This window comes from Eublepharis macularius, chromosome 5, assembly GCF_028583425.1.
Source record: "Eublepharis macularius isolate TG4126 chromosome 5, MPM_Emac_v1.0, whole genome shotgun sequence".
NCBI classification, from domain to species: Eukaryota; Metazoa; Chordata; class Lepidosauria; order Squamata; family Eublepharidae; genus Eublepharis; species Eublepharis macularius.
In genome coordinates, this window is record NC_072794.1 from 44,827,305 (window position 1) to 44,849,382 (window position 22,078).

The window sequence follows — 22,078 nt, forward strand, 5'->3', positions numbered from 1 at the left end:
GCTTAGGCAAGGCACCATGGCCCTCCAGAAAATGTGCCATGGTGGGAAACCCAGGCCATGAGCAGGATGGGAGCAGGTGGCAAAGCCTGCCTCCCGCTTTTACCCAACTGGTATTAGAAGTGAGGCAGGTGGCAATGCCCACCACCCAACTTAATTGAGCTGATATTAGGACTGGAGTAGGTGGCAGTGCCCACCCCCTGCCTTCACCCACCTGGTATTAGGAGCGGAGCAGGTGGCAATGCCCACCCCCACCTTAACCCAGATGAAATTAGGAGCAGAGCAGCTGGCATTGCCCTCTCCCTACCTTAACCCAGGTGGTATTAGGAGCAGAGCAAGTGGTAATTCCCATCCCCACCTTAACTCAGTTGATATTAGGAGTGGAGCAGGTGGCAATACCCTCTCCTCACCTTAACAAAGCTGGTATTAGGAGTGGAGAAAGTGGCAATGCCTAACCCCTGCTTTAACCCACCTAGTATCAGCAGCGGAGCAGGTGGCAATTCCCTCTCCCCACCTTAACCCAGCTGGCATTAGGAGTGGAGAAGGTGGCAATGCCCACCCCCCTTTGAAACTGTTGGAATCTAGAACAGAGCAGTTGGCAATGCTCACCCACCCCACCTTAATCCAGTTGGTATTAGGAGCGGAGCAGGTGGCAATGCCCACCCCTGCCTTAACCCAGCTGGTAATAGGAGTGGAGCAGATGGCAATGCCCACCCCCCTGCCTTAACGCAGCTGGTATTAGGAGTGGAGCAGATGGCAATGCCCTTCCCTGCCTTAACCCAGCTGGTATTAGTGGCAGAGCAAGTGGCAATGCCCACCCACACCTTAACCCAGCTGGAATAAGGAGCAGAGCAGGTGGCAATGCCCATCCCAACCTTAACCCATCTGGTATTAGGAACAGAGTAGGTGGCAATGTCCTCCCCCTGCCTTAATCCAGCTGGTATAAGGAGTGAAACAGATGGCTATCCCCACTCCCTGCCTGAGCTGGTATTGGGAGCGAAGCAGGTAGAATTTCCCCTCCTTCCTTAACTCATCTGTTATTACGAGCAGAGCTGGTGGAAATGCCACCCCCAACCTTAACCCAGCTGGTATTAGGAATGGATCACTTGGTGATGCCCACCCCCCCTTCAGCCAGCTGGGATCAGGAGCAGAGCAGGTAGTAAAACCCACTGCCTACTTTCACCTGTCGGGAGGCAATGCCTGTTCCTCCCTTCACGTAGCGGGGAGCAGGTGGCAATGCCTACCCCCCTTCACCCATCTGAGATCAGGCTCAGAGCAGACAGAGGTGCCTGCCCCCCTTCACCCAGCTGTAGTCAGGCACAGAACGGGAGCCAATGCCCCCCTTTACCAGGCATGTATCACGCATGGAACAGGTAGCAAAGCCCACCACCCCTTCACATGGCCAAGATCAGGCAGATCAAGTGTGGAGTAGATAACAATGCCCACCCCTCCTCCTCCACCAGCTGGAATCGGTGACAGAGGAGGAGCGAATGCTTGCCTGCCCTCCCCTTTCTAGAGCCCATTGTATTTTTTCCCACAACAGGCTTTGTTGCTAGTAATTAAATAAATACATGAGATGAAGAAAGGAACATACATTGTTGGCAGAGTGCAACTGCCACTCCTGATAGATTTCTATCTCTTTTCAACTATTGTTGACTTAGGCATAGACCAGAGCTGAGCTCCCCAAAGCCCAAGCTTGCCTGTCAGAGTCATTTCTTTTTTTTGCCCTAACTCAGCTTCCAATTTGGTCAATCGATAGGCGATTATTTGGTTATTGATCTAAGCCTTTGCCTTTAGTGCCTGTAGCTGCTTTATTTGCAATTCCCTTGAGAAGAGGAGGAGCTGGGGAAAATGCACAAGAGAGAGAGAAATGTCTTAATCGAAAGGATGTAGCACTCACCGGAAAACAAATGTTCAGAGCAATTGAAGCAACAAGGAGTCCTGTACCATCTTAAAGACTAATAAATACATTGCATTTCTTCCAAGATTTCACAGGTGAAAACAGTTGCATTATATACTGGTTTTCCCCTCTTTTTCCTGTTAATTTTGGGAACAGCTCTAACTTGTGATGGAATATTGCCAACAATGAACGGGTGGATTCCTTCTACTCCCACCTTTTCTTGCTCTGTGCTGTATTCTACTCTTCCATAATTCTACTTTCCATGTTATTGGGGGATACCTTACCAATACACAAATGTGCATTGATAAAACATCTCAACAAAAGAACTCTCATATGATGGTGCATATGATTACATTACGATTCTTTTTGTGCTGTGTTTTGATGGGGAATATCAGAATTGTGCTTTAATTAAAAAAAGAGACTACAAAAAGAATCTTGATGCAACCATATAATCATATCAAGATTGCTTTTCTGCAGGGCTCCCCAACATGCTGCCCAGGGCACCATGGCACCTGCCACCACCTTTCCTCGTGCCCACCAACTGTTTTTGGAAAGTGGGTGGGGCCAGATGGGACTTCTGATTGGCTGAGCATATTTTTTTTTAATGTTGCTTTGGGAGCAGCTGCTGTCACAGCAAAAGGATCTTCACTGAGAGACTGATGGTAAGCTGTGTATATGCAAGAAAATACTTTAAACTAGTATGTTCACTTTATACTGCATCCTGTTAAAAGAGCGTCCGCCTGAAATGTTGAAGAGTTACTATTAGAGTTATGCATAACCTCACTCCATGACATATTCTGTTTGGCTCCACAACCTGCAACAACCATTTTGCAGTTGTGCCCACCACCCTGTGTCAGAATACCAAAGGCATCTGCAGGATTTAAAAGGCTGGGGACCCTGCTTTGCTGTAATATTTTATTAATGAACACAGTGTATCAGTAATGAAGAGAAAGAGAAAAGCAGTGGTGCCATTAGGTAATTTTAGACTCTGGACTTAATGGTCTTATGCTCCTTCCCCTTTAGACAATACATATACTTCAAATCTAAAACACAGGATGAATAATTAACAACCCACCATCTGCACAGGTAACATGCATGGTGTGATGTGCTTCTATGCTCACAATGTTCAATGGGATTTGTTAGCTGCAGCCTGTTTGAGCTCCCCAGCTGGGCCTGTGAGTTGGGCCCCCAGATTCCACCTCCTACAGTGTATGTAGGAACGGAACACTGTTAACCTCTACTGCCCACTAATTATGCAACACTATAATACTCCTAAATCACAAGTAAAAATCAGAACACGCAAACAACATCCAGGCAAAGAATTTTACTTATCTTGGTATATTTATGATACAGGCACTTGGTGTGCAGATCTCAGGTACACACGTTCCTGATGGCTATCAGCAAACTTCTTAATGAAAGGTTTGAGTCTTCTTTGCTGTATGCTACTTTTTAAAGGATCTGTGGGAGAAGTGCCCGGCTGCAGTTGCTCTCCCCCCTTTCCAGTACATGAATATTATCTACAGGGGCTACACTGATTTTGAGGGGGTGGCTTGGCTGCGGTATGTCAAGGAGTTTCGCATGCGTGCAGCCTTGAATCTGAGGGATCAAATTCTCATGCAACTATGGGTGCAGGTTATGGCCCCAGCCAAATCTAACCTTGGAGACAGAACAGACAGCAGTCATCTGATATTCCAGCCATCTCAAGGGTCAGGTTCCTACCCCTCTGTGGGGCAGCAGGTTCAATTCCAGCTGCTTTGTTGGGACTTTATGTACAAAGGTGTTTGTAACAGAAAAGCATGCAAGTATAGGCACAAGTGTCCTGCCTGCGCTGGAGCACACCCATATGCAGCTTGCCCCAAAGCAAAACAGGATGGAAAATGCTTGGGGGGGGAGGTGGCCAGCAAGGGACTGGTAAAGGAGCCTAGTCCAGTAAAGCTGAGGGTACTTGAACAGCGGCTTCAAGATTACCCTCAGCGCTGGGATGCTTATTATTTACTTAATGGTTTTACGTTTGAGTTTAAGATCCCTTTTCAGGGCCCCCGGACTTCTTCTATGGCTGCCAACCTTAGATCAGTGGCTGGCATGGAAGAGGTGGTCCAACAAAAAAATTCTAAAGAATGTGCTGAGGGCAGGGTCTTGGGGCCTTTTGATGTCCCTCCTGTCCCTTCCTTGAGAGTTTCCCCTTTGGGGGTGGTGCCAAAAAAGGCGCGTGGAGAATTTCGCCTTATCCACCACTTATCTTTTCCCAAAGGGGGATTGGTGAATGAGGGCATTCCCTATGAGCTCTGCACAGTGCATTACACTTCTTTTGACCAAGTGGTCAAGGTTGTACACCAGTGTGGGGTGGGAGCTGAGATGGCAAAGTGCAATATTAAGTCTGCCTTTCGCCTGCTCCCTGTTCACCCAGAAGACTTTGAGCTCCTGGGGTTTTCATTTGAGGGCAAGTTTTATATGGGCAGGGCCCTTCCAATGGGGTGTTCCATATTTTGCTCGGCATTTGAGCGCTTCCGTTCCTTTTTGGAATGGGAGTTGTGATGCCACTGTACTTGCCCTGACACCATCCATTATTTCAATGACTTTATGATGTTGGGGCCAGCCGGCATGGGGTAGTGTGCCAGGCTACTGGCTGGGTTCACGGAAATGGCTGAGGAACTGGGAGTTCCTTAAGCTCATGAAAAAACTGAGGGACCGTCTGTTGTCCTAACGTTTTTAGGAATAGAACTAGACACGGTACAGCAGACCTTAAGGTTACCCTTAGAGAAAGTGGTAGATCTTAGGTCCCAGTGAGAGGACTGCTTGAGCAGATACAAGGTATCTCTTCTTGAGCTGCAGCAATTAGTTGGCTATTTAAATTTTGCCTGTAAGGCTGTTGCCCCAGGGAGGGCTTTCCTCAGGTGGCTGTGTGATGCTGTGGGGGCTTGCGATTGCCCCATCATCGGTTGCGAATTAGTAAAGGTATGCGGGAAAACTTACTGGTTTGGCAGGAATCCTTTAATGGGGTGACATTTTGGAGGGAGGATTTGCTGTTAGAAGCTGACTTCCAAGTCACCTCTGACGTCTTTGGGTCTATGCGATTTGGAGTATTTTTTCGGGGCCATTGGTGTGCTGGCCAATGGCCAGCAGATTGGGTAGCACAGGGATTGTCCAAAGACCTTACATTTTTGGAGTTCTTTCCCTTGTTAGTGGCAGTTTGGCTTTGGCGTCCACAGCTAGCTAACCAAGCAGTCCACTTTTGGTGTGACAACTTGGTAGTTCTGCATGTGGTCAACACACTGACTTCTAAATCCCTCAGGGTAATGAGGCTTGTTAGGGCCTTCACCTTGAAATATTTACAATTAAACATTTTATTTAGGGCCAGACACGTTCCAGGAATTAATAATGGTGCGGCAGATGCTTTGTCTCACCAAGAGATGGAACGATTCTGGCAGCTTGCCCCTTGGGCCGACAGGCAACCAGCAAGGATGCCCCAAGAGCTTTGGCAGCTTGGACGGCAGAAGCGAACAGAACGATCCAACTGTCCATTGCCCCCAGCACACGCAGAGCCTACGACCATGCGGTAGGGCAGCTCTATGAGTTTAGGGTAATGGCTGGGCTCAAGCAGTTATGGCCCATCCCGCCTGAACACCTGATGCACTTTTGTGTGGTGCAGCGTGGGAGGGGTCTTTCTGTAAAGTCCATTTGGGGACTGCTGGCCGCTTTAGCCTTTGCAAGTAAGGCACGTGGCTTACCTGAATTCACGGGAGTGTTCAGGATTCGGATAATGTTGGGCTGGTCAAGAGAAGTTGAGGGGGTTGGGGGCTGCCTGGGGGGAGGTGTGCTCCTCTGTGTATGAAGGGAAGCTCTTTCATGCTGCTTCCTTAACAGCATTCTTTGGGGCCCTGCGGGTTGGTGTCCCTATGTCGTAAGGACACTTCTAGCTGGGCCTTGTCAGCCCAGAATACTAATTTTGTTGGGGATAAGGTCTCCCTTTGTATTCAGTGGTCCAAGACAGACCAGCGCCAGTGGGGTAGTACTTTTCTTTTAGGCCCCTGTGAGGAGCAGGAGCTTTGCCCTGTTAGGGCCCTCAGGCAGTATCTGGAACTTCATGGGGAAGGCCAGGGTATCTTATTCTGCCATGAAGATTGGACTCCCTTAACTAAGTTTCAGTTTCGGGTGGTGACCGAAAGGGCTCTTGAGAGAATCGGTTTGTCGGGGGTCAAATTCTGCACCCATTCCTTTAGGATTGGGACTTCCTCTATGGCAGCAGCTATCAGGTACCCTCAACGAGCAATACAGCGAGTCGGCAGGTGGTGTTCAGGGGCTTTTCGGAGCTATATCCGCTCCTTGCATCAGTTTTAAAAGGTCATATTAATTGCTCTTTCCTTAGGTGCCATATCGGGCCAAGGGAAGAAGAGGATCCTGATTTGTGGTCATAGCATGGTGTTCTAAGCGGCCTATGAAGCCAGGAGAGTGCTGATTGGATCACAGTTGGGTTTGAGTGCTGTGGCCACTGTTGAGTGGCAGGGACGGCATGGCCTTAGATGGCAGGGCCTACTGCTGCTCTTGTTTCGGGGAAGGATGGGTCCTCCCCCATATCTTCTGGTCATGCATCTCAGTGGGGCTGATGCAGGGTAAGGCCCTGTCAATGCAGGTAGCTGAAGACCTTCTGGTTATAAGCAGTCGATGGCCGGGCGTGCTTATATTTTGCTCAGAGACGCTACAAAGATGGGTTTGGCGGGAAGCCTTTAATCTTAGGGTGATTGAGGGGGCCTGGTGTAAGGCTAATCATGCCATTAAGAAGTCCTTGGGGGATGGTTTGGGCATTTATTTGCCACATTCTAAAATTAGGGCCGAATTTGCCCACCTCTACAGAGGCGACAGTGTACACCTGTCGACAGAGGGCAACAAGTATTTCTCAATGACCTGCGGCAAGGGCTTCAGTTGGCTTTAAGCCACTTGTGGGGCATGAGGGTCTAAGCATAGGCTTGACCCTTGTGGTGGCAGGAGAAATTTGGAAATAGGGTGCGGGCCGGTGAGCACCCAGTGGCGCTTCCCCATGGGTGGGGAACAGGTTCTGCCATCAGTGTGGTATGCTTGTGGTTGCTACCATAGCACAGACAGATGCCCGCTGGGATCCCCAGGGACAAGGCCTTCCCTCATGCTGTACGGCTGGGGCGTTAGGTGCTTGATGGGGGGATCCATTGCCTGGCTGGCCAGGTTGCAGCCATTCTAGAGATGGCCTACACCCAGGGCTTTGGGGCTCACCCCAACAGGTCAAGGCTTGACCCCGTGGCTTGACCTGTACCGCTTAGTTGGCCCTTGCCGTAATTTATATTTAATGGTCATGTTAATAAATGGCCCTTGAGTTCCAAGCCTGTGTCTTTCTTTTCATTCCAGCTAGGGTTGCAAATGGGAATTTTATGTCAAGGACAGAGTGAGCAGTATAAGACAATGCTCCTCCTCTAGCTGAGAAGCCACTGGAAGTGGAGATAAGGGACAACCCCAAATCCAAAAATCCCAAATCCCACCTCCTTTTCTTTGCCTCCAAAATTTCTGAATATTCTTCAACATTTGTAGATCACCTTCCCTGAGCAATGAGGGATAGTGTATGGCCCCTGTTAAAAATAATTGGTTGAATGGACTGTTTCCTCTCCACTACCATCCCATAAATGCCTATGAAATGCTTCTAGCTGCAGTGTAAACACATTCGGCATTTTTTTCATAGGCATTTATGGGATGGTAGTGGAAGGGAAATATTCCACCAGCATTTTTATCCACGTGTTTGCATATCAATGGGCTATTGAAACTCATTCCTCAGGAGGAACTGTTGTTGTTAATATGAGAAGAAAGGAGTGAATGAGTCTTTCTCCTGTGCCTCATTTTACCAAGCTGCTAGATTACAGGCTATCTGAGAGCCCCAAATGGGAAAAACCTTGTGCCAAACTCAGCCCCTGGGACACCAGTCACCAATCCTTACTATAGAGCTTTACCACAGTATGAGCTAATAGGCCATGGCTCAGTGTTAGAAGGATCTGCTTGGCATGTGGGAAGTCCCAGGTTCAAACTTTAGCATCTCCACTTACCTTGTCTTTGACACCATTTCAGCCATGACTGTTTCAAGTAAATTGTACCAGAATTATCAACAACAAGAATTGTGAGGCAGAATGGGAAGCACAGTCTCCAATTGATGGTATGAGGCTCCTGGCCTCTATTTAACCTAATCTGCCTTCCCAGCTGGGAGTATGATGTTGCACTGATGTGCAATATATAAAGAGCTCAGCGAGCCTGGCATTTTACTCTTCCCTTCATTTCCCTGTTGCTCAGTAATGATTTTCTTCCCTCAAGGGCAAGGAGATCTTTCCCAATCTTTTCTGGATTCTCAGAGCTCTTTTGGTACGGGACCTATCAGTCTGAAGTCTTTCAAGTATGCTGCAAAACCAAAATGAGAAGCAAATAAGCTTTTTCCCATTCTAGGCACCTTGTTTCCCATATAATGGGATTACACATTTCTCAGGGTAGGACAGAAATACACTGTTTCTGATTTACTGGAAAGAATGAGGTAGGCCATGGTTACATAGGGATGTGCACCAAGCAAGGTTTTGTTTCAGTTTCGGTTCCAGGGGTTTCTGGAATAGTTCTGTTTCGTTATTAGTTTTTTCTGGGTTGGCCGTTGTTGGCTTGGAATTGAATTTTTTATTTTCATCAGTTTTGGTGCATTGCACACACACTGCATGCACATGCACAAACACACACTGTTCTTTTCAAGGGGGGTAGGGAACTGACGCTCTGGGGCAGTTGCTTTTACACTTAACCAAAACCAGCATCAACCATTCATTCTCCTCCTAGTCTAAACCATTGAGCCACTGCATTTTGTCCTCAAGCACAATAACACACACATATACAACAACAACAACAGACCCGTAGAAAGAGTGTGTCAGTGGGTGGAACAGCGGCAGCAGGGCTTTCCCAAGTATGAGAGCATTCCAACAAATGCACCGCAACAACATTAAAAACAAGCCGGCTTCATGTTACCTTTTTTCTTTTTCCGTAGTGCCAATAACTTAGTAGCTCTGCTTTATACTGTTGCCTTCCTGAACAGCTGGTTGATGAACCTGAAAACTTTTTGTACATGTACACATCCCCAGTTGTTGGATCAGAGAGGTGTACCCCATGCACTGCACTCATACAACAAGGAAAATAGTATCAGCTGCTTAAATATGCATCATTTCCTTAGCTGGACTGGTACATAATTGTTTGATCATTCATCAGAACAGTCCAAACCAGTACACATCTGATGAAAAGAACTGTGGTTCTCAAAAGCTTATGCTACAGTAAAGTTGGTTAGTCTTTAAGGTGCTACTGGCCTCTTTACTATTTTGTCCAAACCTGTAAACCTTCATAAGTTATCTGAATGAGGTGAAAGGCTCATAAGTAATGATCTGAAAGTCTTACTAATTGCTTAAGAAAACTTATTCTCCTTTCTGGATGGGTTTTGTTTAACTATGTGAAAACTACTTTCTCGTTTGGAACTCTGCGCCTGTTAAAAACAAATCTCTAGAGCAGATTCATGAAAAATGGTAAAACCCATTAATAGCCTTAAAATATTTGCCATTACACTGCCAATAAGTTTCAATCATGAACAAGAAATATCCGTACTTTGTGACGACTGAGGCAAGATAGGGAGGGGCCATGGATCAGGGGCATTCCTTTGTGTGTAGAATGTCCCAGGTTCGATCCACAGGATCTCTGTGGTGTGAAAGACCTCTTCCTGAGACCCAGTCGGAGTAGACAATAATGACCGTGATAGACAGACGGTCTGACTCAGTGTAAGGCAGCTTCATGTATGTAAGGCAGCTTCATGTTCATGTCTGATGTTCTGAACTGTTCTCGATCAGTTTGCAAGAGACCTTAGCTGTGACCCAGAGTGACAAGGAATTCTGGTGAACATCAGGAGATTCATCTGAATAAAATGCAAGAGGAGAAGGAGCCTGATTTCTTTGAAAGAAAGGTGGGATAAAAATGAGACCACTTCACTGCATGTATAGGGTTCCTTCTCTTAGTTCTGTAATGATGGAACCTCATACTCTTTACACTTTCCATTAATGGATGACAAAGAAGTCCCTGTAATAGTTTATATTTCTCTTTATTGAATCTCCAAAAATGTGTTGGAGTCACCAACATCTAACACACCAAAAAAACTATATTTACTAAAATGAATTTTATAGTTAGCCTTAGGAGGAGAGAGAGTATGTCTTTTTAGTATGTTTCTTTCCCTTGCCTGATGGAGTGTGGAATTGTCATTGACAAGGATACATAACACCCATTTAACTGTTGTAGGTTTCTAGAATATTTTGGCAGTAAGCTATTAGTTTGATGTGTGGTATTCTATTCCAAACCAGTAAAGGGCAGCACTAACCAAGTGTTTCAAGTAATGAAAAAAATGGCTAATTACTTGCCCAGGTTTTAAATAATGGAAACATTTAAAGTTTCGCTGGGTAAGCAATTAAATTAGTAGCCAGGGCAATCTTATTTCCAAATATCCACTTGGAGCTTTTTTGAGCAGTCTCTAAACATGAGGATGTTAGAACTATAAATTAGCATTTCTTAGTTATTTGAAACATTGGTAAAGGGCATCTTGCTTGCTGAGAAGCTGCGTCTCCTGTTTTATCTAGTTATTCTAATTGTTTTATTAGCTCTGTTCCAAGTTTTCCTCATTTGGTATGAAACAATAGTCATCTTTTTCTTGCGTGTACTAAAGAAATCCAATAGAATTATTGCCATTCACAGTGTTACTTGTTTCTACATCATTCGTGTATAAGTGGTGAATAAATGGTGTATAATGTGAGACAGTTCCATTCTAAGCAGAGTCATTCCTTCTAAAGCCATTTAAATCAGCAAGCTTAGAATGATGTAGTTCTGTTTAGGATTGCACTGCAAGGCTGGTAATCTCTGCTCCTCAAACCAGTTTATTTGGATAAGAATTACAGCATACATGAAGCTCCAGATTAGTTCCAAAGTCCAGAATCATTTTCTGAGCCTCTTGGCTGTGAAACAGCCACAGGCACAATAAGCAGACAACAGCTTCTTTGGCTGGGACAACCAATCTGAACTCCTACTTGGTTAGTTCTGCACGTAAACTCCATTTTCTTCTTCCCATGCATGGGAACTTGATTACTAAGTCAGCTTTGAGTAGTAGAATTTTTCTGACTTTGAATATCTAACCAAAAGATTTGTATGAGATATTTAGAGGGGTTATTTCTGTTTTAGGTTTTTGTTTATGTTTTCAGGTTAGAAAGCAGCTTTGAGTCCTGCTGTGCAGGAGAACAGTAAGATTTTTTGAATGTATAAACTGCTTAAATGGTATAAACAGCTGCATCAGAAACAACAGCAATTAAAAAAAAGGCATAACAAAAAAGTCACAATTACATAGGTCTACAGAATTGTTTATAGTATTTGTTGCATTTCTATCATACCTTTATTTCATGGTGATAGTTCCAGGTGAGTATCCAAGTTTGTCTGCAGCAGAAGAGCAAGGTTCGAGTCCAGTAGGATCTTAATGACCAAAAAGATTTCCAGTGTATGAGCTTTCAAGAGTCAAAGCTCCTTTTGTCAGATACAAGTGGGAATGGTGATCTCTGAGCCTTTATATCCCAGTCAGCAGATGGGCAAGGCATTGCAAAGAAGGGAGACAGGGTGCATTGTCCCTTTGTATCCTGATTCCATCCTGACTCTCTTCTTTGCAACACACCTCCCACTTGTTGGTCTTTAAGGTGCTACTGGACTCAAACCTTCTTTCATGATGGATCTCGTGGCAATGTACAATGGGTTCTCAGCTAATCTCCTGGCCTTACATTAACCAAACACAGACCCGCTTAGATTTAGCAAGGTTGTTCTATGACATTCCCTCTACATGTTCCTAAAGAATCATCATGAAGCATAAAACATGTGGTGAGGGATCCCTTCCAAAAATTACTCTTTTATTTTTGCCTGTATGAACTAGCATTATTTTTCTAGGGATATCCTAGGCACTGTACAGTGTGTGTGTGTGTGTGTGTGTGTGTGTGTGTGTGTGTGTGTTTTATACATAGAACCCCGCTTCCTCCAACTAGCTAAGGATAGTCTCACTCTTTCTCTTCTCACCATTTTATGCTTCTCACAACCACATAAGGTAAGTTAGGCTGAAAGAACAGACTAGAGAAGCTTGAATCAGTTGAGTTTCATGGTTAAGTCATTTGAACCCGGCCTCTCCATCGTGCTAACCACTACACCACACTGCTGTGTGCATGCATGGGAACACATATGTCAACTTTTAAGCATGCTCTATAGTATGAGAAAATAGTCCAAATCAGGCAAAACTCTATCTGTGAAACAGACATTCTGCTGATCTTCCATCCTCTCCTTCAGAGCAATAAGCATTTCCCTCAGGGAAAGTTAAGAAATTGCCTTTCCCCAATTACTTTCTTTTTAAAAAATCCAGCAGTTCTATATATTAACTAGACAGGACCATCAGGATTCCTAGTTTGCTTTAGTCGGTAAATCCAATACAACATGCCACTGGGAATACAGATATTATTTTTTTAAAATGATGATGCTAAGGAGATGCTGTAATCAAAAACTTAATGATCTGTGTATAATCTGTCAATAAAGGAGTGAAAAAAACCGGATAAATGGAGTATCTGGAAAACATCAATAGAAACTCCCTCATCAGAGAGAGAAATGGCACAGAAATGCAAAGCAGAAGACTGCTTCAGTACAATTGCCACTCATTTGAATATGCTAGGAGTGTTCAACTTACAATATTAAATGGGGTCGCTCCTAAATGGCTTATGTTAGATTTTCCTCTTGAGTTGCCAGCATATATTTGTCGATGGTTTCATTGTGGTTTCTGTGGAGGTCATAGTTCTAAGTAGAGTATTATTCTAGTAAAGTATGCAAAGAAATACAGCAAAGTGGATTGGAAATCCAGTCAGTTAATCTAAAAGCAGAGGTCAGTATTAAGGGTGTGCATTCTGAAAATGTTTGTTTCAGCTTCAAATCCAGGGTTTCCAAATGAACTATGTATTGTTACTGGGGTTTTTTTTCTGGATAAGTGTTGCTGGTCCTAATCCTTTGGGGTTTTTTCATTATCATGAGTTTTGGCCCCCGTTCTTTGCAATGAGAACTTCCAGGCTCAAGAAATATAAGATGTATCTGGAAGATCAAATCCCCTCTTGGGTGGTCCCGTATGAAGTAATAGATCCAAGAACTGTCGAGAATGAACAGCAACGTTTAACTTATAAGGAGATAACACAAATACAATATTCAACATTAAGAATAAAGTCACAAGAAGAATTGTCTCCTTGCTATAGTTGGTTTCAATACAGACAGATAAGGGATCTTTATAAATCGGACTGTTCAAGGGGAGGAATAAGAATGGAAAATACAGAATTGGAAGAAGTAATGCTACAAGAAGGCAAGAAACAAATCTCAAAGATCTATAAGATACTTCTAAAATGGTACACTGAGGATGAAATAGTGAAAGTACAGATGGTGAAGTGGGTAATAAATTTTCATAAAGAAATAGCAATGGAGGCATGGGAGCACTTGTGGAAGAATACAATTAAGATTACAACATGTACGAATATTAAAGAAAATGTATACAAGATGATATACAGATGGTACCTAACACTGAAGAAAATTGCGCTGGGGAATGCTAAAATGTCAGATAAGTGCTGGAAATGCAAAAAGCACGAAGGATCATTATACCATATGTGGTGGACTTGTGAAGTAGCGAAGCAGTACTGGGGAGATATAATAGAAGTAATTAATGAGGTGTTACAAACCCAAATAAATAAGAACCCAGAACTGCTGCTACTAAATTTGGGAATGGAGAATGTTCCAGTGCAAAATAGAACATTGTTATCTTATATGACAGCTGCAGCAAGATTACTGTATGCGCAGAAATGGAAAGTGCAAGAAGTACCTACTGTAGAGGACTGGATTTACAAATTGCTGTACATGGCAGAGATGGATAAAATGACAAGAAAACTTAAAGACCTAGATCCGGGACAGTATTTGGCGGACTGGGCGAAACTGAAACAATTTTTGGAAAAAAAATGGGATGTGAAAGGAGAACTGTGGCAGTTTGAGAACTTTTGAAACAAGACATTTTAAACAGAAGAGAGAAGTGACTTTACCATGAAGAATTTATATCTATTTTAATCTAAGCTTGGATTATAATATAGCAGAAGAGGGATGAAATTTAGAACTGATTTTTTAAAGAATAAGATAGGGAGGTTATGATAAGTAATACCTTTATCAGAGTATATGAATAAGGGAATAGTTAAACAAATATACTGATGGGGCATACTATATATACTATTATGTTGGTAGATTAGATTGTATATTATATAATGAATGTGCAGTATGGTGCTGTGTGCGGTGCCACATTGGTGGCAGGGTGCACAGTAGGGGTGTTAATACATATTATAATGACAATAGTATATTTGATAGAATATATGTTTAAAAGAAATAGAATATGTTTAAACTAAGACTTTTGTTATATATTATATTATATCATACTGGTCTATATTGAGGGGTATAAGATTTATACTATATTGATAGTATAATTGATAGATGTATATTATACTGATAGAATATTTGATAGTATAATTGATAGAAGCATGCTATATTGATAGGGTATTTGATATATATGATAGAATACCTGGAAAAAAAATTAGAATGTGCTTAGACTAAGGGAATTATCAAGTAATAAGAGGGGGTAAGGGTTGGAAAGCTGTTGGAAGTCGATAGAGAGGGGGGAGGAAAAGGGTGGGGGATAGGGTTAATTAGATATTGAGGGAATGTATGTATTGAATTTGAAAAGTATACTCACCAATAAAATTTTCTAAAAAAAAAAAAAAGAACTTCCAGGCTCTTTGGGAACAAACACTGAGTCCAGCGCTGTACCTTAGAGCCAAGCTACAAGTGACGCCTTACACAGGTTGGACACTTGTCAGCTTCCCTCAAGTTTTGATGGGAAATGTAGGCGTCCTGGTTTTACAGCTTGGCTCTCCATTACAGCTGCAAGACCAGGATGCCTACATTTCCCATAAAAACTTGAGGGAAGCTGACAAGTGTCCAACCTGTGTCAGGCGTCACTTGTAGCTTGGCTCTGAGGCTCCTCTTTGCTGCCATCCAGGCCTGTGTTGGAAATACACTTCCAAACCAGAAGTGTCTTACCCCCAACTCCTCTTTCACCAAGGCCCCCGCCCCCCACCTCTGGGCTTCCCATCCTGTTGCCTGCAAAACTGGCCAACCTCCAAAGAAAAAAGAGAGACACATCTGGTGCCATCTTTCCTTGTCTGGGAAAGTTTCTCCTGCCGTGATCTATAACAAAGAGGTTCTCTTCCCTTGCCAAGTGACAAAGGATGGGGAAGTTTTACTCTAATGACTTAGGGGGATGAGGTGGTCCACCACTTGTGGGATGTTGTTTGGCTATGGTTGAACTAGAAGTATGCTGCTGGCTGAGTACCTGTGCTCACCTCCAAGCCCAAACAGTGGGCCAACAGCACTCCTGTGCTTCCTGATGAGGATTGAACTGCTGCAGGAATGGAGTTCCACCTGAAACATGAAAGGGAACTCTGACAGCAGATGTATCAGTCACTGTCACCAAAAGCAAGTCACCTATCTGTGTCTTTTTCCAGGGCAAGGGGAAGTAATGGGGAAAATATAGCTTGTGAAGGAAGGACACAGTTAGCCTCTCTGTGACGCATGGGTCACATATGGTTGCTGGCATGCAGCCTCTTTCCCTGGTGAGAGGCTGGAGTCGAAAGTTGATGCCTTCAGGCTGCTCTGCTGCTGGTCTCTGTACACATGGGTGGGAGGAACAGAGGCCTCCCCATCCCTGCATCCCTCCCTCTCTTAGCACCCTTCAGCAACTTCTGCACCCCAGGGCCCTGTCTGCCACTCATACCATGTGCTGTGAGTGTTGTTCTGATAACCCTGTACACCTGTAATCTAAGGTTGCTAAACTCTAACTACACTTCAGCAGCAGTGTTGTCTCTCTGATGTGCATGTGACAGTCCTATTAACTGACAGTTCAAATCTGAGGGAACTTGAACACTCCCTGGGTTAAATAGCATTGATATGGTACTACCTAGGAGAAGTTTGGTTCAATCCTAGTCCTCCTAAGTACTTCCTCATGGTAGAAAACAATGAAAAAGGGTTCCCATGCATACTACTCCAGGTAAGACAGACAGACAGACAGACAGGCAGATCTACCTGTAAACTACCCATACCAAAAGCTTAAGCCACCGTCCCACCGCGCACTCCAGCTCACCAAGAAGTAGAGCCAACAGTGGTGGTCAAACCCAAGCTATGCTTCCACAATGTCTGTCAGTGTCAGGTATAAGGGTGTGCACCAAGAAAATTTCCATTTCATTTTCAGTTCTGGGGGTTCTGGAATCATTCTCTTCCATTACTGGTTTGTTCCGGGTTGGTCGGTGCTGGCTCAGAACTGATACATTGGGGAATTTTTCATTTTCATGAGTTTCGACCCATTGTGTGCTTGTTGGCTGCACATGCGCAAATGCATGCTCTACTTTTCGAAGGAAGGTGGGGGAAACGAATGGCACCAAATTGCACAGAACACAGTCCTCCCTCTAAACCACTGGCCCACTGAGTTTGTGAGTGGGGGGGTCTGTGTTTATGGACCCTAAGGAATGCTTGGGTAAGGCATGCATCAAAGCAAGTGCTGTGCTGCACCATCTGCACTCCTCACTCGTTCCAGTTATCGACCTTTCCAGTACCTCTGGCGTGCTTAAATTTCCTCGTTCATTGAGGAGGTGCCATTCCCATTCCTGTTGTCTCCTCATGGCACGAGTGAGTTCCTCTCGAGTTGGATGCATCCCATCCCTCTCGATTTGCAGCATCTGGCCCTCAACAGGGTTTCCTGGCCTGGCCGCTTCCTCTAAGTTGCTTGATTCTAGGGGTCTTGTCTCATCACCAACGAAGTAATCCCCCAAAGCCAATCTGTTATCAGGGGTTAGTCCACAGTCCCCTTGCCTTTGTACATCTGGCAACACTGATTGTGTTGCTTTATCCTGCAGCTCTGGTGGCTGTGGCGTCTGGCCCCAATCCTGGTGTGTTGGCCCAGCCACAGCCTCCAGCTCACAGGTATCCAAAGGATCTGTTCTTGGGTTGCTAACACTCCCATAATATTCCACAGCATTACCTGGGGGTAATCCAGGGTCCCCCAATATTTATATTTCCTCCAATGTCTCTCGTAGGAAGCGGGACTCTTCAGCGGTGCCCAGCCCAGATTTCCTCATGCCCACAAGCCTCAGGAACCCCCAGGTGAGGTGAGGTGGAGACATGAAGGGCAGCCTGGGAAGGAGATTCGCTATTCCAACAATGGCAGGAAGGAGATGACACACTGGAAGCAGTAAGGTCTCAGGTGGCAGTACAGGACAAGCATGTGCTAGATCCCCAAACGGCCTTAATGGTTCCCTGTTTCGAGGAAGTCAAGGGACTGCTATGGAGAGTCATCCGCAACCCTGGAGTAGGGACAACAATTGGTGGGTCCCTAACAAGGAAGGGCAACAGTCCTGGCCCAGGTGCATGATGAAATCTGGGCTGGGCACCTTTGTCCAAAAATGACACCATGCCCTCAAAAGACAATATCCTAGCCACGTAGTTATAAAACCAATCCTGGATTTTTACCAGTTTGCCGTTGAGGCCTTCTGAGTGTTTAAGGTCCACCATAAAGTACTATTGATTGACCTTTCTACGAAATGGAGAGTTGGCCCTTGGCATGGACATCAACTATTAAGGGAAATCACACATATTCCATGTGATTTCCCCCAAATAAATGTCCTATCAGTTTTAACACTTGGTCATGTTGCCCTCACTGGCTTCCCCTGTTACCCGGAATATCAAACCCCAAATAATCTTTGATCATGTTTCCAAGACTTTACCCAAGAACCATTGGGCAAGAATCATATTCTTCATATGACTGTTTTCTTACATACATCACTGAATTCTGAATTTGGTTCAAGCTCATCTCTGAATTTGGGCCAAGCCTGTCCAAACAGTCTATTCTAAGAAACGCTTTTCCAGCAAAAGTTACACAGACTTTAAAAAATGTTGTAAATAAGAAACATATTTGCTATGGACCACACACTTATTCTTATAATAACTGTGACTATATAACAGAGGAATCTAATGTGAGGAAAAGAAGATTAAAAAGAAAAAGATCTCAGTTTATGCTTCAAGTGAGTGAACTCACAGCCTACATCAGCCCTTATAGACCCATTTGATTATTTTTAAACCCCAAAGTCTAGAAAACCTGCCTCCTTTCCCAAAAACAAGCCTTCCCATAAGGCTTGTTATAAAAAGAATTTGCTTTTCCATCCTGGCTGTCCACCCACCTACATTGTTGAAGCTTGCTAAGTCATAGTTTGTTTTTCTTAAAATCTTCTTCTCTTCCAGCTGTTCACAGCTGTACTTGATCACTTGTTCTAGGACTTCTGCTCAGAATTTTAAATGCAAACATCATGTCCATTTTCAGAAAATTCCCAGATACAGAGAGCCGCCTGAAAAAACAAAACTTGGAGGTTTGAAGGGTGGAGTGGTGTCTTGTGTTTTGGGTAAAACTTTTCCATTTTTACTACAATGTCTGCTTTTTACCTGTGACTGCCACAAAATGAGGTGAGGGCCACTGGCTTCCATGGATTTAAAAGAGAGTTGGACAGATTGATCAAGGATAGCTCTATCATGGGCTCTCAGCCATAACAGCCATATAGGACCTCCAGATTCACAAACAGGATGCTCTGATTATCAGTCGATAAGCAGCCAGGCAGGTGAACGCTGTGATTTATGGGCCCTGCTTGTGGGCTTCTCTGTGGCATCTTATTGGAAACGGGATGCTGGACCAGCTTGGTCTGATCCAGTATGGTTACAGTAATATACTGATAGCTGCAAAGCACCGAGTTCAAATCTCACATTTGCCTCAAAATCAGTTTTCTTGCCTTTTCCCTGTCAAACAAGAATAATAATACTTATTTCTCATAAAGATTGCTGAGATAATGGACATGAAGTGCTTGAAATATTTTTAAACTCCTGTTAAGGATTCTTCTTGAGGAGTTTGCTATCGACCTTACAAAAGTATGTCCGCCATACTCTGCCATTCCAGAAAAGAACTTCCAAACCAGCAGTAGCCTTTTTATTATTATTATTATTAGATAACGGCTCTGAAACAGTTAAAAGAAAATTGGGCTAATTTTGCATAGCCCAGCAGTCTAAGAGTTCAAACGATAAGCATTTCTCAGCGTGAATAACCTGAAATGTGTTTCAAGATAAAGTCATTAAAAATGCTGGCTTCTAATACATTTTGCAGTTTCTTCATGCTGAGCAGTGCAGAAATGGCGGGGGAAATGCAACTAAGTGTCATTTTGTCACTGGACCATCCCAGGAACTGTGATTAGAGCCTAGTAATAATGAATAATAAACAAAGTGTGGCTAGAAGTGCTGGGTCTCTGCAAATGTTGATCCAGAAATGCTAGTATGCTAGTTATGGGCATATAACAGTCCACAATATATACAAGGTAGGGACGAATACCTTACCTTTGACCTGCAATTTCTTCATGTTATCTCAGTTGATGTCTAAATTAAAGGAGTAGGATCACTCCTGAAGTTGGTAGTGTACAAAGCCACAGAGACAGATAACTCCTTAGGAAGGGGAGGGGCTGAGGCTCAATGGTAGACCACTGGCTTTGCATGCTGAAGGTCCAAAGTTCAATCCCCAGCATCACCAGTTAAAAGGATCAGGTAACAGGTGATGTGGAACACTCTGCCCAAGACCCTGGAGAGCTGTCATCAGTCTGAGTAGACAATAATGACCTTGGTAGACCAATAATATAACTCAATACAAGTCAGTTTCAAGTGTCCATGCATACATTAAAAGGTTAAGGGGGCTCTGGTATAAGTGGCGCCAGTGTCCACAACTACTGATTTGGCTAGTAGATTAACCCACATCCTTTGGTCTCAAGCTTGATTTGGGAAAGTCATTGATCTCTGCTTGCCAGGTAGGATTGGCCCTGCTTCCAAAAGCATGAGGGGAAAAAAGGCACAATATGGTGGCTGGTCCATTGCTGGTCTGAAGGGACGTGTAAATGATGTGCTATTTACATTCCTGAGAGTAGGAACTGAAGTTTTGCCCATAGAGATATAGGATTAGATCCAAAGTTGTTTTCTACCAGTGGAAAGAAAGGAAAGGGAGTTTTATCCCACACATGGCTGCCCTTCCCGCCCTGGATCAGAGGAAAGTATGGTGGGAAGGGGCAGGTGGGAAAGCTATGTTCCACTCTCAGCCCTTACACCTGGTCCTTTGAATCCAGCCCATTAGCCTGTCTTTATATACTTACAGCTCAGTTCTAACCAATGTGTCTCAGCTTGCTTTCAGCTTGTTTGGCAAAGTACAATCCATGGCTACATCCACAGCTTTTGAACAGTCTACCGCCATTGCACCATAGCAATCATTCACATGTCAACTGTCTTGTCTACCTCAGGAAAATCCTGTTGTGAATTATTACTGTTGCACAAAGATAACACAATATCAGTGTGTAGATGCAGCTCATGTCCCTCATTCATACTTTTATTCTTTACTTCAAACAGTTCTAAAGCTGGTGTGGGGACTGAGTACATGTGTTGGTGACATCACAAGGCCAAACTAGACATTATGGTGTGCATCAGCCTGTGGATGCCAATGTCATTATAGCAAAGAAGAATTAATCCATCTAAAAATGCTGTGAGGGCTCGATCCTGATCAAGCCCATATTGCAGGTCTACCAGGTAATCTTGTTTCCCCGCACACACCCTTTCAAGTGCCAAAGCAGACCCCTCACAGCTGTTCTGGAATTTGAAAAGGCTTGGGTGGGGGGACAAAAACACCTTGTCCTGCAGTACTGTGGGCCAGATCAGGATCAGGCCTTAGAAGCATTTTTAAATGGCCAAATTATTCTCAAAAATGGCATTGACTTCCATGGATTGAACTTGTGGATGCCATAATGTTTAGTTTGCCACAGGAACTAGCCAATCAGTGCTCAACTCAACCACCTGTTTCAATCACTGGTTCAAACTGAACTATGCTGCGAAGTTCAGAAATGGTTTTTCAGAGTTTGATCCGAGAAAGAAAAAAATGCACACTTGAACCAAATGTGGAGAGGTTCTGTCAAACCATTTCCATTTTGTAAAAAAAGGTGATGTCAGACTTCACGCAAAGTGAGGTTAAAATGCATTTAACCTATTTGATTTCGAAGGTTACACTGAGATGTGGAATGATTTTTGATCTGTGTGTGGGAATTTGGAGTGCATAACCGAAGTGGCATTTCTTCCAGTTTAATTAATTTTTCAGCCAGATGGCATGAAGAGTTTAGGGAATGGCTTGTTCAAAATAAGAGGCACCTCTGGGCCTTTCAGATTTGTTTTTGCACAGCATGTACAGATCCAAGGAGCTCTGTTATAAGTGCAAAGGCTCAATGCAGTTGATATCTCTCTTCTGTTCTGTTCTACTGCTTATTGTGCCCTCTCGTTCATACTAAGACATGATCTTTTGGGACAGTTACACCCTGAGTTTCTGCTGATTGAGTTTGCAGAAGGGAGGGGAAACTGGTAATCTAGGCAAAAACAACCTCTAAAAATATGGCACAGCCAGCATTGTAGTTGTGTGGATAGTCTTCCCATTCATTACTGCAATCCTAAACAGAGTTTCTCCGTTCTAAATCCATTGGAAGTCGATAAGCTTACATGGGCGCTTACAGTGCTTACAGTGCTGCACTAAGGACTGCACTGTAAATTATGTGACTGACCACTGATACGGCCAAGTAACAATATTTGAGCCTGTTGTCCAGGATTATTGCCTAAAATATTTTTTCAATTTCTTTCAAGATGGAGAAGTATATCCTGACTTATTCTTTGTTGTTTGGGGGTATATTGATTCATTTCTAATTCCCTAAAGGTCAAGATATTCAGTAATATAGATGTGACATGAATTGCACAGTCTTCGAGTTAAATCCTTATTTCGACTTCAATGAACTTAGAAAGGTATAACTCTGGTTAAGTTTGCTCTGTGCTCCCCAAATCCCACAAAATAAACTCGCCCCAAATCACCAAACTAGTGCGGGATGAGGATAAGATTTGAACCTGAGTATAAAACTAGCATGA